This window comes from Mus pahari, chromosome 15 (genome assembly GCF_900095145.1).
Source record: "Mus pahari chromosome 15, PAHARI_EIJ_v1.1, whole genome shotgun sequence".
NCBI lineage: Eukaryota > Metazoa > Chordata > Mammalia > Rodentia > Muridae > Mus > Mus pahari.
This window is the reverse complement of record NC_034604.1, coordinates 14,395,923-14,398,991: the sequence shown is the minus strand read 5'-3', so window position 1 is coordinate 14,398,991 and position 3,069 is coordinate 14,395,923.

Below are 3,069 nucleotides of genomic sequence, written 5' to 3'. Positions count from 1 at the left end.
CACAGGGCCCCTAATGAAGGAGCTAGAGAAAGTACCCAAGGAGTTAAAGGGGTTTGCAAACCTATAGGAGGAACAACAATATAAACTAACCAGTATGCCCCAGAGCTGTGTCTCTAGTTGCATATGTAGCAAAGGATGGCCTAGTTGGCCATCAATGTGAGGAGAGGCCCTTGGTCTAGTGAAGACCATATGACCCAGTACAGGGGAATGCCAGGGCCAGGAAGTGGGAGTGGGTGGGTTGGGGAGAAGGGCAGGGGGAGGGTATGGGAGCTTTGGGGATAGCATTTGAAATGTAAATGAAGAAAATATCTAATAAAAATGCCTTTAAAACAGAAAAATGTAATAAGAAAAAACAAAACAAAACAAAAAACATGTGCTGTAACCTTAGTTTTATTAATCTTAACCATTCTGATTGATGTAAGGTAAAATTTCAAGGTCATTTTGATTTGTATTTCCCTCATGACTAATGACTTTGAACATTACTTTAATTGCTTCTCGACCATTTGAGATTCCTCTGTTGTAGATTCTCTGTTTACCTCTTTACTCCATTTTTTGATTGAATTGTTTGTTTGTTGTTGGTTTTTTGGAGGTTAGATTCATGAGTTTTTTATATTTTGGATATCAACCCTCTATCTGATGTGAGACTAGTGAAAAATTTTGCCCAATCTGTGTGTTACCAATTTCTCCTATTGACTATGTCCTTTGACTTACAGAAGCTCTTCAGTTTCATGAGATTCCCTTTTTTACTAGAGCTCAAAACACATATTAAACCCTATACGATAATAGTGGGAGACTTCAACAACCCACTCACACCAATGGACAGGTCATTTAAACAGAAATTAAACAGAGACACAGTGAAACTAAAAGAGGTCATGAACCTAATGGATGTAACAGATATATACAGAAAATTTCATCCTAAAACAAAAGAATATATCTTTCTCTCATCACCTCATGGTACCTTTTCCAAAACTCACCATATAATTTGTCACAAAAAAGCCTCAACAGATACAAGAAGATTGAAATAATCCCATGCATTCTACCATATCACCAAGTACTAAGGATAAACTTCAATAGAAAAAATATAAAACAGCAGAAAACCTACATACCCATGGAAATTAAATGACTTTCTACTCAAAGATAATTTGGTAAGAGAGGAAATAAAGATAGAAATTAAAGACTCCTGGAATTCAATGAAAATGATGACATAGAATACACAAACTTATGAGACACAATGAAACTGGTGCTAAGAGAAAAATTCATAGCACTAAGTGCCATTGTAAATAAATTGGACAGAACCCACACTAGCAACTTAACAGCACACTTGAGAGCCCTAGAACAGGATGAAGCAGACACAAACAAGAGGAGTAGATGGAAGGAGATAATCAAAATTAGGACTGAAATCAACCAAACAGAAACAAAGAGAATGATACAAAGAATCAACAAAACCAAAAGGTTGTTCTTTGAGAAAATCAACGAGATAAATAAATCCCTAGCCAAACAACCCAAAAGGCACAGACATAATAGCCAAACTAAAATAATAAGAAATAAAAAGGGAGCATAACAACCACAAATGAGGAAATTAAAACAAAACAATACAAAACAAAAATCAGCTCCTACTACAAAAGCCTATGCCCAACAGAACTCAAAATTCTAGAGAAAAATGGATGATTTTCTAGAAAGATATCACTTACTGAAGTTAAATCAAGATCAGGTAAACTATCCAAATATGTCCATATCCCCTAAGGAAATAGAAGGAGTGATTAAAAACCTTCCAACCAAAATAAGCCCGGGACCAGATGGCTTTCAGGAGAAAATCTACCAGACCTTCAGGGAAGAGATAATACCAATACTCCTGAAACTATTCCATAAAATAGAGAGAGAAGAAACACTACCTAATTCATTCCATGGAGCCACAATTACTATGATACCTAAGCCACACAAAGTCACAACAAGAAAAGAGACCTTCTGACTAACTTTGCTTATAAATATCAATGCAAAAATTTGCAAAAAAAAAAAAAAATTCCTGCAAACCAAATCCAAGAAAACATCCAAACCATTATTCACATGATCAAGTAGGTTTAATTTAGGTATGCAAAGGTTGTTCAATATATGAAAACTCATTAACATAATCCACTATATACACAAACTCAAAGAAAAAAATCACATGATCATCTCATTAGGTGCTGAAAAAGCATTTGGCAAAATCCAAACCTCTTCATGTTAAATGAGTAGGAGCAATAAGTAAAAGGCCCATAACTATACAAAATAAAAGCAATATACATCAAAACAACAGCCAATATCAAATTAAGTGGAGAGATACTTGAACCAATCAGACTAAAATCAGGGACAAGACAAGGCTGCCTAGTCATCCCATATCTATTTAATAAAGTATTGTCTTATGGGAAATATTTAAAAAGTGGCACCATCTTGCACTATACCCCGAGACTCACTGCCCGGGTGGTGTCATGCCTCTGTCTCTATGCTAGCCCCAGGAGCTACTGATCACAGGTCTCTTGCTGTGAGTTCTGCTCATATTCCCAGGCATTCACTCCTTGTGGTCAGTGGTCCCAAATCCCAGTAACCTGGTAAAATCAAAACTCTAGAGGCTTGGAATATAAAGCCTTGGTGAGCCTCATCATTAGACACGCTGAAATGACCTGCTCAAACTCCTGATATCTTGGAATTTCAGCAGGATCCAGTTAGGACACAGACATCAGAGACTAAAGCAATCATTGATGTGGCCTTCTTAAGGCCAACCAACTCCCCCATTTTCCATACTCTCTCCCCCTTCAAATATATCTCAATGACCATATTCAACTTGAAGAAGTTATGAAGAGTCATCGTGTCAGTTCCTTGTGCTTTGGGGCTGGAGGTGGTTTTTCTAAGTTTGCCTTTCAAGGGAATTCAGAAATGGTCATAATAGGAACAAGGAGGAAATAGCCAGAATTGATTGTATAGCCATAATATTATTTGGTAAAAATATTTATAATTGTTACTAAGTTAAAGTCATAATTTCTTACTTTGATACTATATATATATATATATATATATATATATATATATATATAT